Below are 14,433 nucleotides of genomic sequence, written 5' to 3'. Positions count from 1 at the left end.
ACCAATCATACCTCTATACAGCTTCTGATCTACTTTAGCTCCTTCATCTTCTTTGCTTAAGGTGCACGTAGGGTGCATTGGAGTGTTCATCACTTTACAATCTTCAAGTTTGAACTTCTTCAGAAGCTCCTTTGTGTACTTTGATTGATGAACATAGACTCCATCTTTGCATTGATTGATTTGAATGCCAAGGAAGAACTTCAGCTCTCCCATCATGCTCATTTCAAATTCATCCTGCATTAACTCAGAAAATTCCTTGCAAAGAGATGCATTAGTAGAACCAAATATTATATCATCAACATATATTTGCACAACAAGAATATCTTTCCCAAGGGTCCTTCTGAAGAGTGTAGTATCAACCTGTCCTCTTTTAAAATCATTCTTGATTAAGAAATTATTTAGTCTATCATACCAAGCTCTGGGAGCTTGTTTCAAGCCATATAGTGATTTCTTCAGTTTAAAAACATGGTCAGGATATTTAATATCCTCAAATCCAGGAGGTTGCTTGACATACACTTCTTCTTCTATGACACCATTTAGAAATGCACTCTTGACATCCATTTGATATAATATTATGCCATGATTAACTGCATAGGAAAGAAGTAACCTGATTGCTTCCAATCTTGCAACTGGAGCAAACGTTTCAGTGTAATCAATGCCTTCTTGTTGACTATACCCTTGTGCAACAAGCCTGGCTTTGTTTCACCTTGCTCATTCAGCTTGTTTATGAATACCCATTTTGTTCCAATAATGTTCTTGTGCTGAGGTTTGGGTACCAGATCCCACACATCATTTCTTTGAAATTGATTCAACTCTTCTTGCATAGCTAGGATCCATCCATCATCTGAAAGTGCTTCATCAACTGTTGTAGGTTCAATCATTGAGATTAGTCCAATCATTGACTCTACTTGTCTGAAATGTGATCTTGTTCTTCTTGGACTATCTTTGTTTCCAATGATTAGCTCCTCAGGATGTGAAGACTTGTGTTTGAATGTGTTTCTGGGAGGATCTGCTTGATGTGAGCCATCTTGTGCTTCATCAGAAGCAGCTTCATCTTGCGCTTCTGATGTGGGTTCAGCTTCTAGACTATTTTCAGATTCAGCTATCTGATCAGGTTCTGGAGTAACTTCAGGAACCTGTATCTCTGCAAAACTTTCACCTTGCTTTGAAGTTTTATCTTCAAGCTCTTTGTCATCAAATCTAACATGCATAGATTCTTCAACACAGAGTGTCTCTAAATTATACACTCTGTATGCCTTTGACCTTTCAGAGTAACCTAAGAAGATTCCTCTTTGGGCCTTGGCATCAAATTTCTTTAGGTAGAGCTTGTTGTTCAGAATGTAACATGTACATCCAAATTGATGAAAGTAAGAGATATTTGGTTTTCTTCCTTTAAAAAGTTCATATGCTGTTTTCTCCAAAATAGGTCTAATATAAATCCTGTTTTGAACATAACATGCTGTATTCACTGCTTCTGCCCAAAAATGTTTAGCCAAATTGTTTTCATGGATCATGGTTCTGGCCATTTCTTGTAAAGTTCTATTCTTTCTCTCTACAACCCCATTTTGTTGTGGAGTTCTAGGAGAAGAGAATTCATGAATGATTCCATGTTTTTCACAAAAAGCTTCAAATGGCTCATTTTCAAATTCTCCACCATGATCACTTCTGATTTTCAAAATTTTTGACTCTTTTTCAGTTTGAATTTGTGTGCAGAAGTTACTGAATACCTCATATGCATAATCCTTACTTTTCAGGAATTTCACCCAAGTCCATCTGCTGTAATCATCAACAATGACTAATCCATATTTACTTCCATATAAGGATGCAGTACTCACTGGTCCAAATAAATCAATATGGAGTAATTCTAAAGGTCTTGAAGTTGAAACAATGTCTTTGGTTTTAAAAGATGATTTCGCAATTTTCCATCTCTGACATGCACCACAGAGTGCATCTGAATGATAGTCAATGTCTGGTATCCCTTTCACAGGTTGTAACTTACTAAGCTTAGAGATTAACCTCCAGTTAGCATGTCCCAACCTTCTGTGCCACATCCATTTCTTATCATTCACTGATAGTAGGCAAATCACCTTCTGATCAGCCAGTTCAGAAAAATTGATTTTATAGACATTGTCAACTCTCTTTCCCTTGAACACAATGGATTTGTCTTCCTTGTTGATTACTGTACAGTTGGGTTTTTCAAAAAGCACATCATAACCATTATCACAAAATTGACTAATGCTCAAAAGGTTATGTTCAAGACCATCTACCAACCATACATTATTAATTGAGGTAGAGGAATTACCAATAGTTCCTGTACCTATGATCTTGCCTGTCTGGTTTCCTCCAAACTTCACATTTCCTCCCTCTTTCATTGTTAGGCTGAGGAACATGGACTTGTCTCCTGTCATGTGTCTTGAGCAACCGCTGTCTAGGTACCATGATCTTTGCTTTGGCACTGCTCTTAGACATACCTCGTTTTCATCTTCTAAGTCTGAATCTGATCCAGCTTCTGAAGTTGTTGTTGCTACCAACCCAACAGCTACCTTTGCATCTTCATCAGCTTCCTCTATATCAGATCCAGATTCACTACCCAAATCATCCCAGGTTGACATTAAACTCTGCTTAATCTGCTTCTTAAATTTGCTTGGTTTGAATGTAGACCTCTTTGACTTGTCCTTTGACTTTTCTCTTTGAAGATCAGGGCATTCAGCAATGAAGTGTCCCGGCTTCTTACAGTTGAAGCATCCCTTCTGATCTTCTTTCCTTGAGCTTCTGGAGTTACCCCTTCTGGCGAGAAACTTTCTGTTCTTCTTGGCCAGATATTGAAGTCTGTTTGAGAGCATGGCCATTTCAGCAGCATCTGGTTCAGAATCTGAACTTGACTGTTCTTCCTCTTCAAATTCAACCACTTTGAGAGCTTTTGATGACTTGCCTTTGGATGGAAGAGCTATTGATTTACTCTTCTTAGTAGACTCATGTTCATTAAGACTTAACTCATGAACTTTGAGAGAACTAACAAGATCTTCGACACTTAAAGTGTTTAAATCTTTAGCTTCCTCAATGGCAGTCACCTTTGGTCTCCATCTGGCAGGTAAGATTCTGAGTATCTTGCTTACATGATCAGAAGCAACATAGCTCTTCTTTAGAATCTGTAGCCCAGAAACTAAGGTTTGAAACCTTGAGTACATCTCCTCAATAGTTTCATCATCCTTCATCTTGAATAACTCATACTGATGTACAAGCAGGAGAGCCTTTGCTTCTTTGACCTTCTTGCTCCCTTCATAATTTGAACAGAGAGAAGCAAACATAGCTTTAGCAGTGGATTTGTCACTCATCTTCATGTATTCTGCTTTGGGTATGGCAGTGACAAGGGCTCCTCTGATAATATGATGCTTCTTGTAGAGTTTCCTCAGTTCTGGAGTATGTTTCTTTCTATCCACAGTAGCTCCTTCTTCATCAAGGACTAAATCACCAACACCATCTTCCAGAATAGCCCATAATTCTTCATCTAGGCTCATGATGTAACTGTAAAAGTTGGTCTTCCACCAAGAGAATTCTTCAACATCTCCATTGAATTTTGGAATCATTCCAACACTGGATTTCTTACTATCACTATAATCATGTGAGACATTTTTATAGCTAGTACCACCAGAACCAGTAGGAGGAGGAGTAGACATGTTTTTCTCAGATCTTTGACTGTTGCACGGTTAAGTGTTACACAACAGACCAAGGCTCTAGATACCAATTGAAGGTGAGAAAAACACAAGAAGGGGGGTTGAATTGTGTTTTGAAAAAAATTCTTCGTTTCTCCTAAAAACTGAACACACTGATCAGAAGCTAAGTGAGACAGCTTCTGAAGTGATGATCAGAATCTAAATGCAGCGGAATAAAACAGAGAGAGAGAAGAAGAACGACACAAAGCAATTATACTGGTTCCTTCCACAATCCGGAAGTAGTCCAGTCCCCCTTGCACTTCCAAGGAGATTTCACTAAGAGTAATATCTGATTACAATTGCTCAAGCACACAAGCAAGAGACTTCCTTTGCTCAAGCACACAAGCTAGAGACTTCCTTTGCTCAAGAACACAATCAAGAGACTTCCTGCTCAAGCACAACTGCAAGAGACTTCCTAACTAAACAAAATTACACAGAAAATTGTTTAAGGTTGAACACTTGATATACAATCAGAGGTGCTCACAATAAAAATCAGATACAGACTCAATGGACTTAAGAATTTCTAAGATGACTTTGAGACACAGAAATTCTAAGTGAATGCAGAACAATTTCAGCAGAGGTTTGGCACTTGTAAAAATGTTGTGAGTCTTTCGTTCAGCGTTCTTGCATTACCAAAACTCTAAGTCTTCACTCCTTTATATAGAGGTGTGAAAGAGACGTTGTGAAATTGCCAGCACACCAAAGAGTCGTTGTTTGAAGCTTGATCTTTCACCAATGATCTTTTGCCTGATTTGGTTGTTGTCCTATGAAGAACCATTTTGAAATCCATTCCTTATCCAAAGGAACATCTATGCAGGCGAAGCTGTATTCTGAAGCTGTTTTCTTGTCTTATAGTGTGGACACAAAATAGAGTAGTGGAGAAGGTGGTTGTACAGTTCGTACAATAGTACAATGTCAACGCTTTCGTCCAAATTGCAAGCACATGCCTTAAAACACCTTTGAAATGACCGTTGCAATGTTCCACTAATTTTCTGCTGTGTTTTCGAATCCAATAGACAGCTTTTGCAATGTAGATTCTTCAATCTTTGAATCTTCTGCAAATCCAGTTGATCTTCAGCTTCTGGTGAAATGACTTCTGATGAGGCAGCTTCTGATGATGCAGCTTCTGATGATGCAGCTTCTGGTGATGCAGCTTCTGATAATGTGGCTTCTGGACCTCTTGTCTTCAGGAGCACTATTCTTCAGGAGCGCTTTTACTATCTTCAGGAGCAGCTTGACTTCAGGAGCACTTTCCACTTTCAGGAGCGTATTGCCTTCAGAATCGTCTAAGCTTCATTTTCTTTTGCTCTTTATTTGCTCATTCAGAACCAATTAATGATGTAACTTTTTAACTGTGGTCCTGTACACTTGAACAAATATTAGCTAGTCCAATTTACAATTTTTAATACCTTGTTATCATCAAAACTCTTTGAGGTTCATTGTTAAACACATTTTGTTCCAACAGTGTGGAGTCGGAGGAGAAGAGTTTCCGGAGTGTTTGGGATAGATTGATTGATTGGGTTCTTTACAGTTAGGCGGAAGGTGGCCATCATCTGTGAGGGTGGAGTTGAATAAGAATAGGCTTGTAGAAGAAGAAAAGTCTCTTTTCAAGGAAGAAGATAAGAAGAAATTAAACAGTTAAGTGAGATATCACCGAGCCAAAATTTGCTTCTAGCAAACAGGGACAACATAGAGGGCAAAATAGTTATATTTTTAATAGAATGTCGAAGTCGCAACTTTCGCAAAGTTAGAGGGGCCAAGATAGTTTGTCTAGATGAACGTTTAAAAATACCATATGAAATATTGTTCATAACATTCAAATCTAGAAGGCCAATATCATTCACTACCCAATCAAATGATCAGCTATAAAGCCCTGATACTTGACACGATACAGATACGATACGATATTGATCGATACGTTAATAAAAAATTAAATTTAAAATTAATAGTATAAGTGCACAATGTATAAACATAACTGAAAATGATAATAGACAAACATACACATTAATAAAAATGATCAAAATAAGTGACAATTACATATTTTTTCTGCACAAATTATAATAGGGTTAAATATGTTTTTCGTCCCTATAAAATTGGGAACTTCTAAGTTTAATCCTTACTTAATTTTAATAGGTATTTTAGTCCCTACAAAAAAAAATTACTTCTAATTTTAGTCTCTGCTCAACCAAAGTTTGTTTAATTATCCTTATACTCTTAAATTTTTGAACAATTTTCCAAAGTTTGTTTAATTATCCTTATACTCTTAAATTTTTGAACAATTTTTTTGAAACAAGTTTAAAAAACTATGAAATGTTCAATTAGTAAAATTTAGAATTTATTAAATTTAATCGCTGGCTAATTACCCCTCCGCCAAAACCACCTGATATCGATGGAATATAGCTCCATCAATAATGAACAAGCAAAGGACTAGACGTTTTAGAACTTCCAAAGACAATGAAATGCGTGAAGCCGATGAAAAGAGACTGAGGAAGGAATTTGAAATGGAAGCAAACAAATTCTTCCTAAACAAGAATGTGAAGTGTCAGATTCTAATATAATAACGAGCAATGCTATATTTCTAGAAAAATAACATCAAGAATTCTTCAAGAATAAAGAATATCCAATCACAATGCACTGTTTGCCACAATTCAAGGAGGTGTGGCTGAAAAATAGGAAGTGGACAAATAAATCATCCAATTAAAATTTGCCAACTGTGTCTTGAAAAATTCTTGAAACTATTTTTCTTGAGAAGTAGCATTTTCCTATAAGAGCACAGGGACATAATTCATGCACCAACTTTTCAAGGCTCTTAAAAGTTATATCTCTTCAACCATTATGGAAAGGTATTGTGGTAATTTTATACTCCCTCCGTTTCAAAATGAGTGTCGCTTTAACCAAAAAAAATTGTTTCAAAATGAATGTCACTTTCAGTTTCCAATACAATAATAACTTTTTCTTTTCAATTGTACCCTCCAATTAATACTCTGCACACTATTTCCAAAGTATTACTTTTAAAACTAACCAATAGTTAATAAAGATAATTTGGTAAAATAATCATTCTCTTTCTTTTAATCATTACATTTCTTAATATGTGTGTAAACACCTAAAACGACACTCATTTTGAAACGGAGGGAGTATGTTGCTAATGTTCCTGGAGAAGGAGAACATAAAATTATGTCATTCATAAGGATACAACGTGGTCTTCCTGATTATGATCCAATCACAGTTCACTGTCTATATTTATCGGATGCTGATCTTATAATGCTTGGAATGTCATGCCATGAACCTCATTTCTCAATTCTAAGAGAGGATGTGCCTAACTATTATGGGAAGCTGCAACCGAATGCTCCAATGCGGTTCAAGCTCTTGTATATTTGGTTATTGATGGAATATCTTGAGATAGAAATGAAGATAGAAGATCCTCCCAAAAATTTCATCTTTCATCTTGAGGATATCATTGGTTGTTGAGGATATCTTGTGGAATTTCTTACAAACAAGGTTAAGGACATGGATGTTGAACTTGAAACTACCAAGCAAAAAAATAAGGAGAACTTGCAGCGAGCTATTATGATTGAGAGGGAAAGATTTACTCAAATTCAATGGGATTCAGGAGGGTTGTCTCTTGTTCATCAGCGGATTCAATATGCATGGGAAGCTCTTTATCAGAATGAGAACTTGGGCTCGAGTTCTTTAGAGGTGGAGAAGACTGATGTAGGAGGGTTTTCTTAGTAATTTATTAGTATTTTATTAATTCAGCCTAATTTTATTATTTGTTTGTTTTATCTTCAGTTTGTTATTTTTGGCCCTTTAAGGTTTGTTATTTTCCTATTTAAGATTAACAGATGTAGCCTAAGAGGCAACTTTTCATTCAATATTATTTTAGAGAACTTTTCTCAATTTCTGGTGGATTCCGAAACCCTTATTTCACAAGTTTGTTGCATGCAAACTTGTCTCTTTTCAATCTAGGTTTAGCGCTTGCTAGCCTGCGCTCTTGTACTGCGTCACATCTACATTGATTTTGATCCAAGAGAGGGAGAAGATGGAGTCCGTAAAACCTATCAGAGGGCGTGACTCATAGCACTCTTGGTTGTAGTATGAAATAATTGAGTTGCTTTGAAATCCTGCATGGAGTCAGAGCCATGACCTTTAATTAGCTTGTAGTTGAAGTTAACTTCTGATATTATCCTATGTATCAGACTTTTCATGTGATCTTTGGAGAAGCGCCTATTGTTTCTTTCAATCCAAACGAGCCAAACTATATGCAACTTTGCAGAAATGATTATTAAAATTTGGGGCCTAACTCATCTGTACAAAACCGGTTTGTAAGGTGAGGAGTGTTTCCTCTTAATAAACACTTCTCAAGAGTCTCATCTATCCGACGTGGGACTAAATCCACCCCCTCAATGCCAACACAATGAAGGTGTTAGAGGCTGTAATTAAGGCAAACCAAAGGTCGCAATTTAGGCGACTAGGGGCGGACCGTAATAAAGGCGGAATTTCCAACACATCCCCTCACGCTTTAGCCCAGCCCAATGGGCCTAATGCGTGGATGATGTGGGATGCCCAACAATAGATCTAGGATAGGCTCTGATACTATGTTGAAATTTAGGGACTAACTCATTCTTACAAAACCGACTTGTAAGTTGAGGAGTTTCTCGTATGGTTATTTTGCATAGTATTGAGAAAATGTTTTTGATTCGATGCTGGAAAAAACAACGGCCAAGTTTTAACTTCATATCTACATGAAAAAACTACAATATTGTTTAGGCTTAAACGCACTTTTCACCCCCTAACTTTGCATAAGTTGCAATTTTGGTCCCCTATTAAAAAAAATGGCAAAAGTTACCCCCCATGTTTACCCCCTTTTGCAAAACTCCAATTTTGACTGGTCAATGCTTATGTGGCACTTCACTTGAATGAACTGGATGCCACATGTGTAATTTTTAAATTAAAAATAAAAGAAAAATATTTTATGAATTAAAAAATTAAAAATTAAAAAGGAAATGGAAGGGGGCACGTGAGAATCTGCAACTCATCTTCTTCCTTCTTTCTCTCCCTTCTTTCTTCATCAATCCCTTCCTTCCTTCATCTAACAAGAAACATGGATAAATTATCTAAACAGCTTGTCAAACAAAACAAAAAAAACAACGACCATAAAGCTTCATCCAAGTTAACAGGTAAGGTGCTCAAACATAGTTATGTTCATGAAATCATGTAAAAAAAATCTCTTCTTTTAGAGTCAGTTTACTCAATGAAACAAATTAAACATTTGATTAACACATTCATGAACACATATCCTGCAACTTCTGATGCTCTTGATTTTGCAGCTGAAGCCTAAGAAAATAAACGCAGATCCAAAAATTTGGGGGTGCAATTTGCTTCACCTTCTGATCATTCACTCTGAATTTCGTCTTACTCCTACCATTCGAATTCATATTCAAAAAATTGCTAAGACTAAGACGGGTTCTTCCTTGAAACCCATGAATTCTGTTTTGTGCCATCCAATTTGTGACCATCACAATTTTCGTCCCAGCCATTTCTTTGATTTTTCTACGTACCAAACCTCATCAATGTCCCAATAAATATATCATCAACCTCATGTTCAAAACTGTCACCAAAAACCCCAAATCAACCGCAAAACGCTTCTCATCCACCAATACAACCACTGCATCATCCTTCGAATTCCCACATAATCTGACTGAACTTGAATTTGGGTTTAATGATTTTGGGGTAAACGAATTTAGGTTTGCTTGAACTTGAATTTGGGTTTAATGATTTTGGGGTAAACGAATTTAGGGTAAAAATTTAGATTGAAGATTCTGGGTGTGTTAGATATCTGGAATTGATGATTTTATGAATATTGAAGATTGATGATTTTCTGAAGAAGAAGGATGAAGATGAATGAGACATGAGAGTGAGAGAGATGAAGGTGAGGGAGAGAGCTGCTGGTGTGTGGTTCACTTCCTTCCTTTCCTTTTTCTCTCATGTGCCATTACCTTTTTTTCTTTTCCTTTTTCATTTTGTTTAATTCAATTGGTAAATATGTGGATTTTTTATTTTTTAAAATTCAAAAAATATAGAGGTGGCAACTTTTCATGCTGAGTGGCTTGACACATGGCGTTGACCAGGTTAAAATTGGAGTTTTGCAAAAGGGGGTAAACTTAGGGGGTCACTTTTGCCATTTTTTTTAATAGGGGACCAAAATTGCAACTTATGCAAAGTTAGGGGGTGAAAAGTGCGTTTAAGCCTATTGTTTATCATATGTTACAGTCCGATCAAATTGGAATGTAAGCACAAACTGATGAATACAAGGGTATTATTTTTATTATTTTTGGAGAGGGGGGGGGGGGGGGGGGGGGGGTGGGGGGGGGGGGTGGGGGGGGGTGAGCAATAGGAGGGGCCGATAGAACTAGTTTGTTGTTGTAGTATATACCTTACATCGGCCCAAGTCCATTAACCTAAACCTAATTTCATCTTCTCTCTCGGTAGAAATTGCATATAAAAGTGGCCGCATCCACAACATCTTTCTCCCCAATCTCTTATTCTTCTTCTTCTTCTTTCTTCTTCCTTATTTTTCCTTTGTTTTATGTTTACCAGTTTTTTCCCGATTCTTCATACCGTTTGTTTTTCTGTTCACGTGTCTCATATATACTCTATTTATTAAATCAAGGGTTAAATATGTTTTTGGTCCCTATAAATATGTCAACTTTTCGTTTTAGTCCCCCTAAAATTTTCCTTCAACTTTTGGTCCCTATAAAATTTTCAATCACTACTTTTGGTCCCTATTTTCAACTTAATTTATGTATTTTTTAATGAAATTGTGCAGAAATGTGTAAAATATTCTAAAACAATTTCCTGAAAAAAATTAGAATTTTTTAACAAAACACAAATTAAATATGAATTTTTAACCGTAAAAAATATAAAAATTCATATTAAATTCATGTTTTGTTAAAAAATTCTAAATTTTTTTTTGAGTGATTCTTATAATATTTTGAATTTTTCTGGAAAATTTTATTAAAAAATATGAATTTTATATATGAGTTTACTTTAAAAGAGGGACCAAAAGTGAAAATTGAAAATTTTATAGGGATTAAAAGTTGAAGGAAAATTTTAGAGGGACTAAAACGAAAAGTTGACATATTTATAGGGACCAAAAACATATTTAACCCTTAAATCAAATTTTCAATATCTCAGTGCCTCTTAAATTCCATGAGAGATTGATCCTTGATTCATCTTAAAAGTTCATAAATTAATCTAGTTGTCAAATCGCGTCCTTTAAATTTGATTTATAACTAATTCGTGACGACAATAGCCATGAATAGAATTCTCAATCTAATAGTTTGACCATTTCTACTACATGTTTTGTTTTTTCTCAAAACTGTTCAGATTTACAGATCCAGTTTGATCGTTGCAATAATCGATGAAGGTCAATCTGCAGATGGGGATGAAGATATTCATCAAATAAAATTGTGGAAAACTTCCAAATCAAATCGACGAAATACCAAAGGTATCCAAAAATAATATATATATATATATATATATATATATATATATATATATATATATATATATATATTGTTTTTTTTTTCAAAGGATCCATAAATATTTAATTGTTATCCATTTAATTGTTAATATTCAATATATAAATGGTGTCTAACATTCATTTGTAGATTACAAAATTTGAATGAGTTTGTTTCTTTTCTTTTTTTTTTCTTTTCAGTTCAAACTGCCAAAGATGCTAACCATGCTTTGGTCACTATTTGAGAATCTAAAGGCTTGTTTGATCTCATAATCAGTAAGTTACATATACTTGGAATGAATGGATTTGAATTCCAAAAGCAAATTCAAGATGAATTTCAAGTTCCTGATATAGGTTAGTATCATTTTTCCCTTCCAACTAAAAATTAAATCTAATTTTTAGTCATTAAATCTACCTTGCAATTTTTTATTTTTTTATTTTTTATGTTTTGAATACTCTATATTAATATTATGCAATTGTTTCACTATAGTATAAGTTATGATATGTTTAAATATATGACTTTTTACCTTTTGTTTCAAATAGTGATGTCTAAAGACAAATACACCGGACATTATCTCCATGACTTTAGAACATGGAGCAGCACATTATATTGTTAACCCATTTTATACTGAAGATTTTAGATACATTTGGAAGTATGCATTGGAAGCAAAGAAAAATAAACTATTTATAGATAGTTTATCTGTAGCAAGTGAAGAACAAGAGATATCAACTAATCTACTACAAACAAATAAGAAATGTAGTAAAAGAAAGAGTTGTGATGATTGCCAAGATGAAGGGGAGTTTGAAATTACTAAGAAATGTAGTGAAATCATCACAACTCCCCTTCATCTTAAGAACTCCAAACTCCCCTTCATCTTGGTGATTTTTACGACATTTCTTTTTTGTTTGTAGTTGATTAGTTGATGTTTCTTCTTCTTCACTTGCCGCAAATAAATTATCAATAAATAGTTTATTTTTCTTCGCTTCCACTGCGTACTTCCAAATATCTCTAAAGTCTTCAGGACAAAATGGTTTAACAATGTAGTGTGCTGCTCCATGTTCTAAAGTCTTGGAGATTATGTCCTCTCTATTGTCTTTAGACATCACTATTTGAAACAAAAAGGTAAACAAGGGCATAATATTAATATAGAGTATTCAAAACATAAAAATAAAAACTATAGTAAAATAAAATAAAAAAGCAATTGCAAGGTTGATTTAATGTCTAAAAATTAGACTTAATTTTTTTTTTTTTTGGAAGGGAAAAATAATACTTACCTATGACAGGAAGTTGAAATTCATCTTGAATTTGCATTTGGAATTCAAATCCATTCATTCCAAATATATGAAACTCACCAATTATGGGATCAAAAGTTTCGAAGAGTAACCAAAAGCATGATGAGCATCTTTGGCAGTTTGAACTGAAAATTAAAACAAAATAAATAAAATAAGCTCATTGAAATTTATTTTTCTTTTCTTGTGTTCTAAAGCTGAAAATTGTTTTAAAGACACAAGCATTTGTTGTTGTACATTTAATATTTCTTCGGAACAACATAAATGAATCCAAGTTAAGGAAGTATTCAATGCCAACAACATAAGACGGCCCGGGATAGGATGAAGAACATGAGAATCGAGGGGAGTGGACAAGATATGTGGAGAGAAATATATTTGCATATGATGACCTATGGATTTGTTGCATATTAAGTGAAAAGATACTGTTGGGTAATCAAGTGTGAGTGATTATGTCTCATATTGTTGGGTAAGAGTGTGATGTTTAAGTCTCTTATGATCCTGGACGTTTGGCACATTGCCGCTCCCGGGGCTCCCCAGACTCCCCAACAGATATATGATTTGATTTACTTTTCTAGCTCTTGGATAACATTAAGAAAGACAATGTGGTTGAAATTTAACTATTTTGATTTGAATTCTTCTTAATAGACTTTTATGGTCAATACAAATGTTTATGTATATCGAGACATGTGGAGCTCAATGATTTGGTATATGAAAAAGTTAGAAAGAATAATGATAATAAAAAAGAAGCTGAAATGATGAAAAATTCTTAGTCACGATAAAGAATTTTGTAGTTCCTCTGACAAGGACTGGGAAAGAATTTATGAAGTGATTCAAGCTAAGAAGACAACCATGTCAAACATGTGAATTTCAAATAGTAGAGGTAATACCAGCTATAGTAAAACCCACCAATTATTGGTGCAAAAAATATTAACACATAAAACCATTATTTATATGGCTAAGTCTTTGCATATTTCTTTCTATTATCTGATGTGGCACTTTTTTCTAACACTAATTCAAGGTAAATTTCTACAATAAGAACTTTAAAATAACCAACAAAAAAATTAACCCACACATGTTCCAACAAAAAATAACCAACGAATGCATTTACACCGTTACATTCTCTATGAAATGATCATAACCTGTCAAAATCTATGTAACGCTCTTCAATCCCCCAACAAATGCATTTACGCCGTTATTCTAATTTCTTGGCCATATCAATCTATCCGAGATCATGGAATCGTTAAGCCCTTCGATTCTGTCAAATCTCAGACATTGTCACTCTTTTGTTCGTTGTAACGCTGTTTTTGAGAGAACATATATTAAAAAACGTGTCGAGATCATTAAGAAGTTTCTCGAATCTCAACAAGATCCTTCATGTAAGCGTAATGCTTTTTTATGCCGTTATCGTGTGCTCGCGATCGTGTTGTCCAATATCTTCCTTTCTCGTGGTATCAAATATTTTAAACGAGTTGGATGAAGAAGGATTTGATAAGTATTTGTTTTATGGTGAGTAGGGATTGTGTTGAGTCGTCGGAGAAGAGTTTCCGGAGTGTTTGGGTTAGATGAGTTGATTGGGCTCTTTACGGTTAGTTAGAAAGAGTGGCGGCCATCACTTGTGAGGGTGGAGTTGAATAAGAATAGGTTTGCAGAAGAAGAAAAGTCTCTTTTCAAGGAAGAAGATAAGAAGAAGAAATTAAACAGCTGAGTGTGATTTCATCGTTGATCGAGCCAAAATTTGCATCTTGCAAAAGGGAACAACGTTAGAGGGCAAAATTGTTTTTTTTTTTTTTTTAATATAGAATGACAAAGTTGCAACTTTCGCAAAGTTAGGGGGCCAAGATAGTTTGTCTAGATCAACGTTCTAAATTATACCATATGAAATATTGTTCATAACATTAAAATCTAGAAGGC

At 34.8% G+C, this 14,433-nt stretch overlaps 1 long non-coding RNA gene across 1 annotated transcript; it reads left to right on the top strand.

Annotated features, from left to right (window-relative positions):
• Positions 1–10,870: 10,870 nt before the first annotated feature.
• Positions 10,871–13,203, top strand: LOC146916508 (uncharacterized). The gene is made up of 2 exons (XR_015015094.1): positions 10,871–11,220; positions 11,434–13,203. It is a non-coding gene; the product is annotated as an uncharacterized LOC146916508 (long non-coding RNA).
• Positions 13,204–14,433: the final 1,230 nt, after the last annotated feature.

The sequence above is a fragment of the Medicago sativa genome, chromosome 6 (assembly GCF_051527215.1).
Source record: "Medicago sativa cultivar Bolivia chromosome 6, Bolivia_mono, whole genome shotgun sequence".
Taxonomy (NCBI): domain Eukaryota; kingdom Viridiplantae; phylum Streptophyta; class Magnoliopsida; order Fabales; family Fabaceae; genus Medicago; species Medicago sativa.
The sequence above is the reverse complement of the archived record's forward strand: the minus strand, read 5'-3'. Positions and strand labels throughout refer to the sequence as shown.